Below are 18,918 nucleotides of genomic sequence, written 5' to 3'. Positions count from 1 at the left end.
GGACATTTCTAAATTCTAATTCCTAAATATTCTACAGTCAACTGTCAGTGGTATTATAACAAAGTCGAAGTGATTTGGAACGACAGCAACTAACCCACGAAGTGGTGGGCCACGTAAAATGACGGAGCAGGGTCAGCGGATCCTGAGGTGCATAGTGCGCAGAGGTCGCCAACTTTCTGCAGAGTCAATCGCTACAGACCTCCAAACTTCATGACTCAACTTCAGATTAGCTCAAGAACAGTGCGTAGCGACAGTCATGGAATGGATTTCCATGGCCGAGCAGCTACATCACCAAGTGCAATGCAAAGCGTCTGATGCGGTGGTGTAAAGCACGCCGCCACTGGACTCTAGAGCAGTGGAGACGCGTTCTCTAGAGTGATGAATCGCACTTCACCATCTGGTGATCTGATGGACGAGTCTGGGTTTGGCAGTTGCCAGGAGAACGGTACTTGTCTGACTGCATTGTGCCAAGTGTAAAGTTTGGTGGCGGAGGGAGAATGGTGTGGGTTTTTTTCAGGAGCTGGGCTTGGCCCCTTAGTTCCAGTGAAAGGAACTCTGAATGCTTCAGCATACCAAAGAGATTTTGGACAATTCCATGCTCCCAACTTTGTGGGAACAGTTTGGGGATGGCCCCTTCCTGTTCCAACATGATGTGCACCAGTGCACAAAGCAAGGTCCATAAAGACATGGATGAGAGAGTTTGGTGTGGATGAACTTGACTAGCCTGCACAGAGTCCTGACCTCAACCCAATAGAACATCTTTGGGATGAATTAGAGCGGAGACTGAGAGCCAGGCCTTCTCGTCCAACATCAGTGTTTGACCTCACAAATGCGCTTCTGGAAGAATGGTCAAAAATTCCCATAAACACACTCCTAAAACTTGTGGAAAGCCTTCCCAGAAGAGTTGAAGCTGTTATAGCTGCAAAGGGTGGACCGACGTCATATTAAACCCTATGGATTAAGAATGGGATGTCACTTAAGTTCATATACGAGTCAAGGCAGGTGAGCCAATACTTTTGGCAACATAGTGTATATAGTATTTATAGTACAATATATTCTAAACTTTTTTTCATTATTTTCATTCATCAACATGGAAAACAAATCAGTGAATACTTGTTGTTCCCTCTGTATTTCAATTCTCTATTGTTCCCCCTGGTAGTGAATACACACAAATACACATATACAGTGCACAGTGCTGCAGACAATTAAAAAGTCAGAAAAGCATTACATTTAATGTGTTTCAAATTATTAAAGCTGAGATAGTGTAAGGTATTTGTTTGATTTGTTTTCACTTCTTGTTTAATAATGGAACATTTCTTTTCTTGTCCCTGAGCAAAAAACAGTGCACACTAAACTGCTCCATCGACTCCATGTACATCCCTATGGCATCAATGCATGTGATAGATATGCAGTAGCACCAATATCAATTACCATGTGAAAAGTGAGAAATAAAGCTTTTAAATCTTCTTTAATGGTTAAGCAATAAACTAAGAATAACATGAGTATGGTTAAGGCCAATGGGACATCAGGAATAGTGCTGTCCAGCTAATGCACAGCACCATGATTTCTTACATCTTATACAGATGGTAAAAGGCTGCCTTCCTAACACCTGCTGTACATCAAGAACCAGCACATTTAACAGCCAGTTTACCACCTCCTCTGTAAGAAAATTGTGTAAGGCTATTAAGGCTTAGGAAAATGCAAATGTTTTGATATTTTCAGCCCAATTTTGTAGGCATACTGCAGAATGTTGTTTTTCATTTTACATTGCCAAAAAAGCAAACAAGTTCTCCATTTAACATACAAACATGCAACGTCAAGACTGGGCCAAGAAATACCTGAAGACAGATTTTTCAAAGGTTTTATGGACTGATGAGATGAGAGTGGCTCTTGACGGACCAGATGGATGGGCCCGTGGCTGGATCAGTAATGGGCACAGAGCTCCACTTTGACTCAGATGCCAGCAAGGTGGAGGTGGGGTACTGGTACGGGCTGGTATTATTAAAGATGAACTAGTTGGACCTTTTCGGGTTGAAGATGGACTCAAAATCAATTCCCAAACCTACTGCCAGTTCTTAGAAGACACTTTCTTCAAGCAGTGATACAGGAAAAAGTCTACATCTTTCAAGAAGACCATGATTTTTATGCAGGACAATGCTCCATCACATGCATCGAAGTACTCCACTGCGTGGCTAGCCAGTAAAGGCCTTAAAGATGAAAGAATAATGATATGGCCCCCTTTCTCACCTGACCTAAACCCTATTGAGAACCTGTGGGCTCTTCTTAAACGGGAGATTTACAGTGAAGGAAAACAGTACACCTCTCTGAACAGTGTCTGGGAGGCTGTGACTCCATGGCTTGTGACTGTTATTGAAAAGAAGGGTGGCTATATTGGTCACTGATTTTTTTTTTTTTTTTTGAAATGTCAGAAATGTTTATTTGTAAATTTTAAGTTGTTTGTTTATTATTCTCACTTTAACAGATGAAAATAAACAAGTGAGATGCATAATAATGCAAATGAGTTGCATAATAATTCTGCACACTAATAGTTGCCCAATAATTGTGCACTCATAGATATTCTCCTAAGAAAGCCAAAACCTCACTTTTTCTTTCTTAAATATTCAGGTTTGAGGGTTTATTAACATTTTGGATTGACCGAGAGCACTGTAGTTGTTCAATAATAAAATTAATCCTCAAAAATACAACTTGCCTAATAATTGTGCACACAGTGTAGATCCCTGTGTCGATGACGAGTCCCCCGCTCCATCTGGTTTCCTGCCACTGCAGCCACTGCTGCCTGACTGATTCCTCACTCAGCTGGCTGGACAGCAAACAGGAAGCTGCAGCCTCTGTTGGTGCAGGATAGGGACACCCTGGAATATTTAGAGAAAATTTTCTAGCTGGGGGTGCAGCTTGCAGTAGTAACTAACAACCTGGGAGTGTTGGGCGTCACTGCATCTAATACACCGCTTGACGCATGTTTGAAAGTTTTGTGCACAAAGATATAATTTGCACATGTGTAAACATTTTTTGTAGCTGTGGAAATATTTTGTGTAAGTGTAATTAAAATTTGTGCAGGAATTTTTTCAACAGTGAGGTTTCACAAAGTCTGAAAGACAGACACACAAATTTCCTACTTTTGTGTGCGACAGTTAAGTTACATAATAGATGGACACACAAATTTCCTACCTGTATATGCGACACTGAAGTTACAACTACAAACTGCAAGTTACAAGTACAAATTTTGACCCTGTTTTTACATCTGAATTTGACTGGTCGAACGTAGTCCAATCTGTCCAATCAGAGGGCAGATGGTTCCTTGCGTTCATCCCCTTGCAGGTCTTGAAAGTTTGACGGTCTCTCCCACATCCCAGGTGGGTTTAATTAGGGCTTGAGCCCCAAAGGGGCGAAGAGCCTATTGTATTTCGTGTGTTTGTTTCTTTCTTATTCTTTCTTTATTAATATGCCACTTAAACCCTAAATTTGACCCCCTAAACAAACCAAACAACCAAATTTGGAAAGAACATCAGGTCTGGTGAAAAATTTGATAAAATGTAAAAATTAACCCCCAAAGTGCCAAAATGTGCTTGAGAGTGCCACCCATTTATGTAATATGGCCACCACGGCCCGTAGGAATGTCGTAGAGAGATCGAACCAAAACTCAATTATTCGTCTCATCAAGACCTACAAATCATACACTGACACCCCTGACCTAAATCCAACAGGAAGTCCGCAATATGCCCATGAAAATACGACTTTGCGCCAATTTTGGACCCCCATGAAACGCTATCTCCTCCAAGGGCGTTAATGGTATCTGCTTCAAACTTTAATACATGACTTATGACACTGTGCTGAACAAAAGTTATTAAAAACTTTGTAATAACTCGAACGGTTTAGATTTGATAAGCCCCCAAAGTTGGGAGTTGAATGGAGCTTATTGAGTGAGAGTGACAGTTTAGTGATCAAGTGCTGCAGAAAAATAAAATCAAAACTAAAATTTGTAGCTCTGTACTGCAGTTTTTCCTTTAGTAAGGTCCGAGCACCTAGCGGTTCACTCACACTTTCTATTCAAATACATGAGTATTTTTCTGTGTCCAGCTGCAGTTACTTATTGTCTCTGCACACCTGACAGTACACATGTCAATCAAACTTTGACCAGGTCATGTGGGTTAAAAGCCTTTACTTTTCTGAGAATAAACTTGATGAAAATTAGGAAATGAATTTGTTTTACACACAAATCTCACACTCATCAAGAGTTTTCAGTTTACTAATTGAAATTCAAGTGAATGGGCCCAAAACATGCATAATTTTGATGCCACAGGTGTGAGCAAGACAGACATGTCTCACCCTGCAGAAAATTCTCATCCTCGCACCGTTGAGATTTGATGTTTCACCATGACAGAGGAAGTTGCTATAACTTTATTGTACATGCTCCAGTCTGCACCAAACTTAACATGTTTGATAAGAGTCCCAGCCTGAACACGTCTACATGACAATATTCCATCAGTGATACAAACTGAAGTGGTTGCTGGATGTAAGCGGCAGCAAGACGCTGCCTTATATACTGTTTGAGACACATGTAATCGGTAGGCGCGTCCTGTTTGGCCGGCTACGTACATGCAAATTTCAGTGGGAGATTGTGTGTGTGTGATTGGAGGAGAGTATTACCCATAGAGTCCAGTACAGGGCTCAGCCTGTGTTTATAGAACTAGGGTTACGATATCTTAACCTTCATCATGGAGTATGTTTATCGACCAACGTGCACATTAGCTAGCACAGGGTTTGAATCTCTGTTTCTTTCAGTTGGGAGGCAAAAATGTCAATAATGTGAATAGAAGCTTATTATGTCTTCTTAAGAAGCTGATGAAGAAGATGACAGCCATACTGGTGTCATCTTAAGGACCACATGAGAAGGCATCAGCCACAACATTGTCACAACGCCAATGACAGCCATACTGGTGTCATCCTAAGGAACACATGAGAAGGCATCAGCATCAGAACACATGAGGGTTGTGATCTGTAAAAACTACCGGCTGCAGAGTAAGCCTCGAAATGCCAGAGGGCCCAGAGCATTGCTAGGGCTTCTTTTTTGATTGTGCTATACTTACACTGGGTGCAGAGAACTTCTTAAAGAAGTAACAAACCGGATGATCAAAGGAATCTTCCTGTAGCAATACAGCACCAGCTCCAGTACCACTTGTGTCAACCTCCAACTTGAATGGTACTGCAAAGTCTGGAGCTGACAGCACTGGGGAGCTACAGAGAAGAGTTTTGACAGTCTGAAAAGTCTACTCGCACTTTGTTTCCCAAATCAAACTTTTAGTGGGGCTAAGGAGATCTGTCAAAGGGGACACAATGGAAGCAAAGTTATGACAAAACCCTCAGTAGTAACCAGCTAAACTTAGAAAATGACTGAAAAATGATGCAGCTCCTGCTTAGTAGTGGGAACAAGAAACTTAGCGATGGCAGTTACCTTAGCATCTACGGTACACACTTGGCCCTGACCGACCTGCTTGCCTAGATAGATGATGGTAGCCTTAGGAAACTCACATTTTGCAAGGTTCAAGGTTAGAGAGGCCTCTTGCAAACACAGAAGCACAGTGGACAGGGTTTCCACATGAAATCAGTGGATTAGACTACCACTTCATTGAGCTATGCTTCACAGTTTGCCACTCCAGACAACACCCTCCACATTAGATGTTGAAAAGTGGCCAGGGCATTGCACATCCCAAATGCCATGACGGTATACTGCAGGACATTGTCTGGGGCAACAAATGCAGAAATCTCAGAAGCACAGGCTTTCAAGGGCAATTGCCAGTGCCCTTGAACAAGTCTAACTTTGTGACATAGCGAGCAGCTCCAACTCTATCTGTGCAATCTTCCACGTGAGGAAGAGAAAATGAATCTGGCTTCGTAACACTGTTTGCTTTCCTGAAATCAGTACAAAAGTGTGGTGTCCCATTGGACTTGTACTAACAAACACAGAAAGTTCCAGGAGCTTGAACTAGGAACAACAAGTCGCCATGCTTTTGTAAATACTCAACCTCTTTCTGCATTTGAGGTCTTATTGAGGGGCTCAAATGGTAAGCATGCTGCTTAATAGGAAGACAATCACCAACATCAATTTCATGTTGCAAGACAGTGGCTTGGGTAGGTATATCTGAAAATAGTGCACAATGATTTTCAATCAACCCAATGATGTCACTTGTACGGGAGCCAGAGTGATGAAACACATTGCTTTCCAAATCAATTAACACTTGGGAATTCTGCAATCGATCACACAGAATAGGAGAATCTTGCATCACTAAGTCATCTTCCTGGGGAAAATAAGAAGGCAACACTGAGGCTAAAGCTACAGGAAACAACTAAGCTGAAGTGGATATATCTGTTTCACTAGACCTTGCAACATAAAGCTTCAGCGTGTTCACATGGCACACAAGAGTCTTGTGTCCCCTATCTGGGGTGCAAATAATATCATCTGTTTCACTCAGTTTTTTCTTAACCAGATAAGGATCCCCCATAATTATGCCCCTGGGTGGAGCCATAGACATTTCTGAAAGGTTCACCACATCTTCAAACTTATGTGAGTTGCAACACAAGCAGGAAACACTGCAGGCAACTGGGATGATAGATCACCCTGGTTATCATCAAATATAGAGCCAGTTGGATAGAAATACAGAGCCAGAATACGAATTGGGACAGGCTTCTCCAACTCAGAAATGGTTACTGAATTCATCCATATGGAACGGCGCAAAGGGGTCATGCTCATGCCTGTCTTGAACGGACTGACTGAGACCATTTTCTACACTAGGCAACTGACATGGTACTGAAGCTATCTACTTTTTTAGCTTTTTACTGAGAGCATGACAGTCAGCTATCATGTGACCAGGCTTTTTACAAAAAAGACAATAAAATAAACAAATTCTCTCAAACTTTCCATCGCTAGAACTAGCAGCCTTTGTAGCGAAAACTGAAGAATGAGGACCATTGCTACTAGTTTTAAAGAGAGGAGTGCAAGGGGAAGCATAACGCTTAGTCTCACAAGATTTGTCACTAAAACTATTTTATGAGCCAAGACACACTCATCAGCAAGCACAGCAGCCTCCTCCACCTTAGACATTCTCTGCTTATTGAGATAGGTGGCAGCCACCTCAGGGACATAATCTTTGAACTCCTCCAGAAGAATCAACTGTTGAAGTTTCTCTCTGGTCTAAACTTTTTGAGATGTGCACCACCTATTAAACAGGATTTCCTTCTCTAAGGAAAATTCCACAAATATCTGCTTCTCAACCTTATGACAACCTCTGCAATGCTGCCTGTAGGCCTCTGGGACCAACTCATAGTCATGCAAGGTGGCTGCTTTAACAACCTCATCAGAGTTTTGAGTGAGTGTTAATGAGGAATACACCTCTTCAGCTTTACCTATCAGTACACACTGCAACAATAATGTCCAGACGTTTTTAGGCCATTCCAAAGTGGTGGCCACACACTCAAAATGGGAAAAGTATGTTTCCACATCCTTCTCAGAGAAATGAGGAACTAAACTTATGTTCCTACCAACATCAAATCAAGGAGGGGAGACAGAAGATGTATGAGAACTAGCAGTGTCAGTTTCAGATCTTGACCTAAACTCTGATTCCTTCATTTTCTCTTCATGTACTTACCACAACCTCTCCATTTCCAGCTTCCTCAGCTCTTCTCTATCCCTTGCCTCAATCTCTAGCTGTTTTATCTTGAACTGCAGGTCCAATTTTCGTAAGTGTACAGACTGATCATCTTGAGTCTGCAACTTTACCTGCTCTGTCTTGCCAAATTTGTCATTAACAGATTTTTCTTGTATTTTCAATTAAAGACTATCTTCTGTAAAACAAAATGTGTAAACATGCCAAGCAACTAAACAGACTCACTTAAGTCTGACTCTTCATCAGACTGGCTAGACTCCCCGGGCAGTACTTCCTGCTCAGCGAGTACAGTGGCTATCTTAGTTCTAAGTTCGTCTTTCTCACAAGAAGTTGGAGTAATTTCAATATGGTAATACTATGCGATGGACATGAGCTGTGCTTTGGTACAACAAAAACTTGATGTAGAACACACTTTTACAGCAAAAGTTACAGGAAAGTACTACTGGAGGCAGATCACAAAATAAGCTCCTAACTAGGTAGCTACAAACCAGCACAACACAAAGTAACACTACCACACAGAACAAGCGCTACAAACTTAAGCACAGTTAACAAACTACAAACAAACCAGTGCAACACAAGGTAACACTACCACACAGAACTAAAGTGTTATGAAACAAAAGCACAGTTAACATTACCGTAGGCCTACACAAAACCAAAAGTAAGCAATAAAAACTTACAAAGCACTCGGCTGATACCAGTAGCATTTTCCACAACTATTTCAGGCCACACAGTATAGAAATAGCATTAAAACTGCCACCCTTACATGAGACAGTGCAACTCAAGCACTAAACGCTACTAATCTTCCCCCACTGAGAAGAAAGTAGGTCACACAAAATGTAGTCCCTGCAAAAAGCATGTGACTACACAAACACAAAGCTCACACAGACTAAATGAAAGCATGAGCACTGGCAATTCTTACTCAAACTGCCAGACTAATCAGGGTTACAAATGTTCTAGAAGAACAAAACTACAGCCTAGCATTTAACAGGAATTACTGCGCATAACAAAATAAAATGGCTCTGACTCCCTACATTCACACAGAATATGGTGTGTGTGACCAAAGGCCAGCGAATGCCACCACATGCTATTTCTAGATTAGAAGTTGACATTTCTAACTAACCTAATCGAGAACTTACTTGGTTTCCTCTCTACATAAGAGACTGCAATTCTATCTAACTAGAACGCGACTAGTCTTCATCGGCTTTCTCGGGCACGCCAGGGGGCATCCCAGGGTAACCACACAAAAACAATGAAGTGGTAATGGTCACACCAACACTTGCAGGCTTACTTAACCAGGAAAGCTCTAAAAATGAAAAAATCTACCTCATGTGGCAACATCAGCATGAACCCTCTAACTAACAGAAACAAAATAGAAAATAAAGTTTTAGAGGTACAAAGATTAACTCACCCACTCCAAGCTGAGCTTTGCACAAGCCCCCATTATGTTATTACCATCTCGAAAGCTGCAACATAAGGAGGGACATGACACCTGGTTAGATGGATACATTTATTTACAAAAAGGATAAAGTAAGAGAATAAACAAAAAACTGGCTCTTGTGTCAGGGAGTTAAGAGAGAATGCGGGAAGAGGAAGGAGCAACCTATGTAAACCCAGCTCACATCTTCACACAGGTGCCCCCAGTCAGTCATCAGTGAGCTGCACCTATAACACAAAGACATAAAGCAGACACACACACACACACACATATACATGCAAGCAAGCAAAACAATAACAGGACACAAAATGACACATAAAAGTACAATAATGCTTTACATGTATGAAACAACCGACCTCAATCAACTTTGATTCATCTTCACTGTTTTGTAAAAAGTTGACAATCTGTTGTGTGTCCCCTAACCCCCTGCTTCTGTCTCTCTGGAAGAACGGGGGACACAGTCCTGGCAAAGGACAAAGATTAAACCAGAACATGTTGGCACCTATGACAATTATAGTTTGCAAATGACCATGCAACCAAGTCTCCTTTCTACTGGGACCTTTTGTCTGAGAGCTTTTAAGTCTACAGTCTGGCCATAAGTTTCGGAAAACAAAACTTGTCAGGGTATGTAGTAACCCTTTACACTTAAAACGGGCACTGAACTCACTAACTCTGCTACTAAGCCCTGCTGCCATACTATGTCACTGAGACTTGAATCCATAATTTCAAAGTGAACCCCAGTCTTCGCTGTCAAAGTCCAGCCCTTTGACACTCATGCAAACGATCACCAACCACCCCCCAAAGGAACCTAATTAGTGAAATAATCCAGTATAACATTTGGTTGGAATTCAACTTGAGGGAATTGTGGGGACCAAGAGTACCAAGTCAACACTTCCCTAAAGAGAGCGTTCCTCCTCAGTCATCTCAGGAAAAGGGAACAGAAGCATGACAAAGCATCTTCACAGTTTGAAATGAGCTTTGTGCTCAAGTTCGTGCCATTAATTAAGCCACACAGGTGTTTCCTCCACCTGTTTTTCTGTTCTAATATAGAATAGCTTTCTTTGGTCACGTTGCCTTTTTCACATAATGAATTTCAGGACTTCCCTTCCCTTGGGCCTTTTACATCAGCTGACTGACCATCTGATCCTATTGGATAGTTGATGTCATCATATTTTGGTAGTGAAACATTTTCTCAAAGTCTTCATGGAAGACACACAAATGTTTAATGAGGACGACTACTGCAAACTGTAATTGGACAACTCACAATGATGAATTACTGACACTGACTGCAATCTGCACAAGTAATAGTTGTCTAATACTGAGCTTCTGTTGTGTGAGAGGCAGGTTGCAAGCACACCAAAACTCCTTTATCATCTTTTCTAATGGAAAACGAATCAAGGATTTAAATGTTACTTACATATGAGACAACCATATTTGTATTCTGTTCAGACACTTATTATTTACTGCCAAACTGGGTGCATAAGAGCTTTAAAAGGAGAATTCCCTGTCTGAATTTTCACTTGGACTTGGAAGTCAAATTTGTGCTTTTAAAAAAATAAAATGCTACACTTAGCCTAACCCAACAGTAATATCCTAGAACCGTGAGACTGTGTAACATTTAGCCTCTGACAAGAAACAGAAGGATCAATCTGTTCCCTTTTCACCAATAAAGCCATGCACACAATATAAAAAAAGCACATGCACTCGTGGCTCCCCTTTTGGGAATACGTCCAACAGAAATCAATAGTTCCCTTTGAGAAGTGCAGTACATATATGCAACAGTTTGTTTCAGAGTCTACAGAGAGAGCCTTTCTACGCTGACACACATCCTGCTTCTCTGGCACAGAGATTGACAAGGTTCCTCCCACAGTGTTTCCCAAATCACACACACGTAGGCAGAGGTTAATAAGGTGTAGGTGCACCTCACTGACTGAGTGGACTGCTGCTGCTCTTTCCATTTACTAACATTTCTACCTTGTCCCACCAAAAACATATTAATATTGTTTTTTAGTAAACCAAAAAGAGACAGCAACATTATCAGACCATATTTAAATCTGCTTTTATCTATTCTCCTTGATGCCCTTACTTGCTCATTCTCTTTCCCCCTGCTCCCTCTCCTTTCCTAACCATCCCCACAAAATCACCCCCACCTCACTCCATGTTTATCCCGCTGCAATCTCACACTCCTTCCTACGCACCGATGTCAGTTTGTCTTCATGAATGTGTGTATTCAGCTCTTTTACAATAGTTGTAGTCCTGTTGCCATGGTGGCTTGGCTTGTTTCATTACCAAATTTGTCATTACCAGATTTTTTTTTGTATTTTCAATTAAAGACTATCTTCTGTAAAACAAAATGTGTAAAATACCTCAAGAGCTAAATGCTTTATATTTTCAGAGCTGTATTAATTGATACCGTCAATTAGAAAAGGGTATATTAAACTTGAGGATAATTTGAGGTAAGCCATGTGGCTTTTCAGAATAGAGAACAGCTTTTGTGCAAATCTTGGCACAGCTTGTACTCTTTCGCCCATGAGAATAACTCGGCAGAGGGAGTCAAGTGTTCTCTTGCAGATAATCGGTTGTTTCAGCTTTAAGCTCTCTCCAATAGCCAAATTGCTTTGTGACCACAGCATGACTGAACTACTGTCCCTCTTTCACTTGCTGATGAAGAAACCAATCGCTTGCTTTAGTATTTCAGAGAGCCGGCTGCTATTATCAAGTTGCACAAATTAATCTTTTGTAAATCAGTCCTGTGGAGTGTGTTATATGTGCTGAAATGTGCAAAAATTGTAAATGTGTATGTGGTCAGCTGTGTTTTCTTCTAGTTGTGTTGTGTTTGTGCTGTCTGTTGGTGGTAAAGGTCCTGCACACCTATTACCCACACAGGTGTTTTCATTTATTTTGGCTGACCAGACCTCTTCTCAAGTCTGTGAGAGTGTGTAGGCTACACACTGTTTGAGTGGCATCTCCCTTCCTCTCCTGTTGGTTATCTTGCACCTGTTGGGGTGGGACAAATTACACCTTTACCATTCTAATTAGTTCAGTGAATCTGGTGACCTCATGTACACCCAGCATAGTTTTGCATACCTTCAACCTGAGTAGAGGTCTAATCAGTCAGAATAACTGAAAACCCCTGTCGGGATGAGCAGGGCCTTTAAGTTAAAATAAGTGGTTAGTTGTTTCCTTGTTAAATGGGCCCATAATTAAGCACCACCTTTTCTCATTACATCAGTCTGTTTGCATATTTAGATGAGGTAAATATTTCACCTACTAAAATGCCATTCTCAGGCGGAAAAAGCTAGGAAACTGAAGGACAATCCATTGAAATAGTCATAAACTGAACAACACATCCTAATAATTAAATGATAGTATAGGTCTAAAATTCAACCGGCAAAAAACAACCTATAGTTACGTTTACGCCATCTAGCAGCCATATTAATGCACTCCAGAATGACCCCTTTCCAAAACTGTTACCAATCTCTGTTAAAAAATAATTATGTTTTATAATGTGACAATGCTGTGGTTAAGGTCTGGTTAGATTTACGCACAAAAACCACTTGGTTAGGGCTTAGGAAAGATCATGATTTGGGTTAAAATGATCACTTGAAACGAGTTTTATACGTGGCCTGAAATTACGACCTATTTTCTTGTGAAGACAGGCTGAAACTGAATGTGATGAAAGCTTGAAATATGTACTTGGTAATCCAGATGAGATATGGTAACGGAGTTGTGGGTCTAAATAAATGAAACATTTATAACGACACTTCCCTAAATGAAAAACCCACGATGAAAAAGAAAAAAATACTGTACATCTCGGATTCTCTGAATTTATGTAGTACAATGCATACATTAGTTATACACAAGCATGGCCTGTATGTTGTCAATAATGTTTTTTTTCAATTCAGCATTGTTTACCAAATTTAAAGGACTTGCTGTTCAGGTAATTTTCCATTTTGGTCCAGCTGTTGTTTATCTCTTTCATTTCAGGTAAAGATTTACCCCAACACATCCTTCAGATTCACCCTCTTGATGCATGTGCTGTCTAGATTGGAAATGTACTGCAGTTCCTCCAGTGGGTCTTTCCCAGGTCTCCCAGTTGCATGCACAAAATAGTCCTGATTAGATGCCTGAACCACCTCACCTGGCTCCTTTCAATGTGAAAGAGCACTAGCTCTATAAACTCAGAGTTCCTCATCCTATTCCTCATCCTGCCCAGATGACACTCTGTTTCTTAATACTGTCGCTACATTGTACTGTCATTATGAAGAGGAATGGATGTTCCCTCCATTTAAGAATGGAACAGATAAGGGTACAGTGACTGTGGATGCAGCACTAATGTGTCTGTTGATCTCACACTCCATACTACATACCCTGACAAGAACAAGACCTGGATATGCTTGAAAACCTTCACCTGGACCAACCACTTTCTCCCAACCCAAAGGGGGCATTCCACTATATTCCCTATGGTCTCACAGTTGGAGGTGCTGATCCTCATCCCAACCACACTTGAATGCAAACTGTTTGCGTGCATACCAACAAGACTATGGCATCAGCAAAGAGCAATAAAGTGCAAAAATACTAACGCCGCCAAAGTAGACACTTTGGCAGTGCAAACTGCTTACAGATTAAATGACAAGACTTGGCATACTTGGTCTTGGCAGAGCCAAATACATTCCTATGCTTAACTCGCTGTCAAAAATGTGGGCAAAGCTTTCATACAGCCTATTGGCTGCATCTCCACACAGAGAATGGCAATCAGGGTCAGGAGATCCTCAGTCTTTTTTCCACCACCTGATTCCTTTATTCCCCACCCTTTATGATACTAGACTTCCCTACCTCCCCATCTTAAGTGAGCTGATGGTTTCAAGAAACTTTTTGATGCAAACTGAAATTCTTTTGTCCAGTCTCCAAAATGCTCCCACACACAGGCTTTTGCTTCTGCAACCACACAAGCTGGGGTCCCTCTGGTCTGCAGGTAGCTGTCTGATATGTCAAGACTTCTTTTGCTCCTGAGTTTCAGCCTGATGGCTTTCTCCACAGGTTTCTCCATGCTACTGCTGCTGCCATAAAAGGCACCAACAACGTTCTGACCACAGCTCAGAGCAGCTGCTTTACCAAAGGAGGCTTTGAAATAGGTCCACTTGGATTTCTGGGTTACAGTAAGTGTTCCGGTTAAATGCTCAAAGTTTTATTTTAAGATACATAACTATATGGTTTCCCTTAGGCAATTAAGGATTGCATTGCTACATCTTCAGGAATACAATTTCTTGGAACTCTTCATCCATGACATCTTGATAATGACTTTGCATTTAGTGGTCTAATCTTTTTTTAAGTGACAGGTTTTATAAACTGTCCTCAAGCCAGCAGGTCTTCCCCTCAAACAGGATCATAAACCCTCCACCTGTGTATCTGATTGGGTCTGCAGGGTGGATATCCCCCCTTAGCAGTCCTTAACAGAGAGTGATATCTGAATGACCATTAACAAGACATCAGTCTCAATTCAATTGCCTTCTGGGATTATAGCTTGGTAATAAATTATGCCGGGATCAGACTACACGATATTTTTGTCTTTCTCGATGGTCTCTGTGTCAGATTAGGTGTTACATCTGCTCCTGCTGTCTCCCCTGACACTCCCTCCACTTCAAATTATGTTTCTTTCTAAATGTCACTTCCCAGTGGCTCCCTCTTCTCCCTGTGTGAGTGGGTGTCTGTGATTGTCTGAGTGGAGACAGGTGTGCTGGAGTCAGAGCAGAGCCCCGCCAGCTGCACCTAATCCTGCAATCAACCCCGCCTATACATTCTCAGCTCTGCCACATCCACCAGATTGTAGCCTCTGTTCAGTCAGTACTACACTTCCAGCCATTTGTTCATACTGCAGCCTTTTGCTAGCTACCCGTTGCTTTGTGCATAGTCTGAACCTATTTCCCTCTCCCCTGCAGTTCTGTGTGCTTTGCCCTCCGGCCCCTGTCTCCTAGACCTCATCTCATCTTGTCTACTCTGTTCTCCTAACCTGGACCCACCAAGCTCCATACTTTACCTTTGGGGTCTCTGCCTTGCTCTACTCTGAACCATTCCCTGGGCCTCACTTGGCTACCTCAACCCTGCAGTCCTGAAAATAAATACCGTTTTCACTCCAATCCTGTCTCTGGCCTGTCTGTATTCGTACTTGGGTTCACCTGTTTAGTTGCCCTGTAACATTAAGCAATCATAGTGCTATAAATTCTTGCTGTGTCTTGGTTGGAAGACTGGCAACCCCAACCAATCATCGTTCGCGACCTTGCACAAGTTCATAGGTTATCAGGGAGGAGGGTCAAGAAATTGTCAATTATGGCTACAGAAGCACTATATGTGATACCAGCAGTCTTGTGTTCCGAAAAGAAAAGAAAGAAAAATCAATTGTGGACCAGTTCCTGGGTGTCATAAAGAGGACAATAAGGAATACGTTAACATGTCAAGAACATTACATAAATGCAGCTAGCTACCAGGTTTGCTGTATGTAAACAGAAGGTCTTGTTTACAGAAAATGATTGGGTTTTGGGAAATGTATGCTCTGCTAAATGAAGATACAAAGATATGTTTTAATTTTAGGTGGTTTCAAAATCACTATGACTGAAGCGCACTCTGGCGCACATATATAAACACCGACAGTCAAAACTGTCCAGCAGCTGTCTGGCCAAGCTGAGCTGCATTTGACTTTGACTTTCTGTGCTGTCATTCTTCAATTATGTCACACTATAACGCCAGTTCATTGTTCCCAATGTTCATAATTGGGCCTGATGCTGGAAATTTGTCAGCGACGACAAAATCGTGTCAAAGTCGAGCTGAATTTGTGTAGACTGTTAGGGAAATGACAACTTGTGTGAGCTGATGGTAATTCACTATGTATGCCAGCTGTCAAATATATGGGCTGAGGTCTTTCTTTGATCAAAGCTTATGAGGGATTTGATGGGGTGTAGTAAAGATAGAGAGAGAGAGAGGAGGAACGAGGGAGAGGTTATGTAGTATATTACATACTGTAGCGAGGATACAAAAAAGTCCTTTGTGAAAGAATTTTTCAGTTTTCTTCCAGTTCTACAATTGTTCCCTCACTACTGTGCACCCTGTGTTCAAATGAAATAAGAGGTTATAGATGTGAAAAAAATACAAACAGCAATTTTAAACATATCAGACTTGCATAATTAATAGTTCCTAAAATTCAAGGTTCCCCAGGAGTTTTTAGATCTCCAGGTAAGAAAATTGAGTGAGAGGTTAAGAAGATAGTCTTCCATAGTTCTGTCTCCACCCACAAAATGTTAAATATTTAGAAAATGTTAAATGACCAAACACAGTATTTAGTATCTTTCTTGTGTTTTAGTCAGTTTACTAGACTAGGTCCAGTCACGCATACTTAAACATTTTAAAAAACACATGATGTGATATATTAACTAAGGCAAAAAAGTTTCTAGTTTCTACAAGTTGATTTTGAATAGAAGCTGATGGCTGCCTCCAAGTCAGAAAAATGAGAAGTCATGGTACAGTATGGCAAAACTAGTTGCCCATAATGCAAAATACACAGAATATATAGAAATAGACTAGAACTTGCAAAAACTTGAGGGAGTTCCACGAAAAAACATGACATTTTCATGGACATTTTGAATTACGATAGAATGAAAAGCACAGGTCTTACTAATAAAATTAACAATAGCTCTGCTCTATTCAAGTACTCCACACACTTGAATAGAGCAGCTAAATGGAGTTCAGCCATCATTAGTTTTATCATTTACACCTGTGCTTTTCTACTATGACATTTCAAAATCTTCTGTGAAAAGGGCTTGTAGTATTTGTCATCCATTCAACTGGAGAATAAGTTTTAGATCAGAAGGTCTGTTAGAACCTGAATGGTAAGCCATAAGAAACAATAGGGAACATGTTTTTGCCAAATATCCCCACTGCTTTCTAAACTGAAAGTCGTCTGTGATTTAACTTGATCTGATCCCTGAAAAAGTTCTGTTTTTTGCTGGTGATCCACAGAAAGGTTCACATTGTCAGTGCTTACTCTCGCATAGCCAGGCCTACAGTGATGTGCCAAAGCTGGAGTAGGGTCTGGCTGCACACACTATCAAATCTGCTACAGAGGAAAAAAAATGCTCTGGCTTGTTTGTATTTCTTTAAACCAGTCACAATTGTCTTGGGCAGCACTAAGCCCAGGATGCAGCGACAGTGCCCTTGCAAAAAATAGTATCAAGAGGAACTTGAGTCCTCGCATTAAAATGGCTAAATCCCTGCAAAAGAAAATGTCACATAAAACACGAAAAGATGTATGTTGACTTTGTGATACAACTTTTACTGATAAAAAAGACAAACATAACTTGCTATTTCCAGCATGTAGGTTGCTAGCTCGGAGGTTATTGTTGTTGTTTCCTGCATCGACAGGGATTTTGAAAACTGTAAGACACAAGGGGAGGAGAATGCCGCCTGAAATAGCACGCCAATGGCAGGCTTATACCCACGGTGTACATCTGGGAAGTCAGACTAGTCAGTGTTTAATCTCCAACTAGCACATTAGTATGTGGGCTGTTATGGCCACTTATACACCTCTGTAGCACACCTGCAAGATTACTGTTATCATCAGAGTGCACGCATGTCATCCATTTAGCACAATTTTAAAATCTGTCCCTGTACCTTTTTCAAAAGAACTGTCTGTTCCTGCTCTCAGAAGACAATAATATTGGCTTCAGCGTTGACAATGAAAGCGGCTGGCTCCCTCCATATTTAATAGCAGCAAAAAATCTATAAACATAATCTTCAAGGCAATTAAGCACAATTAACAGGGTCTGTAGTTTCCTGTGTTCTCACCATAGTGCGCTCTGACCATCATCATTCTTGTCTCAGTCTTTCTTTCTCTCTCTCTATGTCTGTTGGTTCACCCATTTCTGTTGACAACCCTATGAGCCAATAATATCATTCAAACGTAGTGACCGATTAGTGTGAAGTCTTTGTCTTCACTGCAGCTCTTTGCTGCTCGAAGAAGGTGACAAAAGAAAGTAGTTGAAGTGAATTGGGGCATAATGAAAGGTTAGCAGTTTTTTTCCTTCTATAGTCGTGCACATGTACACACATTTCCTTTAGAGTGGAAGTTGTCCTGCGGCAAACATCCAGTCCTGAAGCCAATTGTTTCTTTATTTCACTATAGATATGCCTACTGTAGATGACATTGCATGTAAAAAATCTAAAACGTTTTTTGTATGTCTTTTTGAGACTGTCACAAAAAAACCTGGATGCAGCTCACTTAATTTCCTGCCATGTTGGGCATTTTGGCACGACACACAAAAAAAGACACTATGAGCCTTGAAACCATCTTGCTATGAGGTTAGCTCACCTAGGTAGAAACACAATATAACATAGTTGCAGCTTTTTATGATTTTATGTGGTTGTTTCCATTTACTTTTTCAGTGTCATACCAACTAGCTGGAAAGAGGAAGAGAACCATCTGCTTTAGTCTGAGGCTTTATGTGAACTGCTCAATTTCTTTTTTTTGCATTTCTAAATGGAACAGATTCTTTTTTTTTACGACCTTGGTGGTTTACTTCAAACACTCGAGCCAGTCTTTTTCCTGTTTTTTGACAGAACTGAATTATTGAAGTTTCTAGAATACCTTCCTAAGCTGACTGCATTTAAATATGAGATTTCCCTATTTGTATTTTCTCAATGTGTACACACTTGGGATATAATTTAGTGTGTGAGTACTTTATCTTGACACTGACATAAGTCAACACTTAGGTGCAACACTTGTAGAAAAACCACACCCAGCTACTGTACATC

At 41.0% G+C, this 18,918-nt stretch overlaps 1 long non-coding RNA gene across 1 annotated transcript; it reads left to right on the top strand.

Moving 5' to 3' along the window:
• Positions 1 to 14,040: 14,040 nt before the first annotated feature.
• On the top strand, positions 14,041 to 15,259 carry LOC121910749. Its single transcript, XR_006099729.1, has 3 exons — positions 14,041 to 14,276; positions 14,794 to 14,957; positions 15,057 to 15,259. It is a non-coding gene; the product is annotated as an uncharacterized LOC121910749 (long non-coding RNA).
• The last annotated feature ends 3,659 nt before the right edge of the window (positions 15,260 to 18,918 follow it).

Source organism: Thunnus maccoyii, chromosome 13 (genome assembly GCF_910596095.1).
Source record: "Thunnus maccoyii chromosome 13, fThuMac1.1, whole genome shotgun sequence".
In the NCBI taxonomy this organism is placed as follows: domain Eukaryota; kingdom Metazoa; phylum Chordata; class Actinopteri; order Scombriformes; family Scombridae; genus Thunnus; species Thunnus maccoyii.
Note: the sequence above shows the minus strand (reverse complement) of the source record. Positions and strands in the feature narration are given on the sequence as shown.